We start from the raw sequence: 304 nt of genomic DNA on the forward strand, positions 1-304 counted from the left end.
CGGTAGCGCTTGAAGGGTAGCGGAAATCTCCCTGCTATTACTGTTGGAGGCGCCACTGAAGTTTTCATCCGGAGGCTCTGTAAAGGATTACGTTGGCAGTACTGTTGCATTGGAATACCCTGGGCCAAGCACTGGTCCCGATGTCCCTAACGTGCCTGCTGCCACCTTTGATGCTCTTGCCCCAACTGAAGAATAAAGGGCCAGGAGTAAAATGACCCAAGCTTCTGTCGTGTCTCCTGTTGTAATCGTTAAAGAAGGATACACTGACGTTCTTCCTGCAACGCGCGTTCTAACCCATATCACT

Source organism: Penaeus monodon, chromosome 23, assembly GCF_015228065.2.
Source record: "Penaeus monodon isolate SGIC_2016 chromosome 23, NSTDA_Pmon_1, whole genome shotgun sequence".
Taxonomy (NCBI): Eukaryota; Metazoa; Arthropoda; class Malacostraca; order Decapoda; family Penaeidae; genus Penaeus; species Penaeus monodon.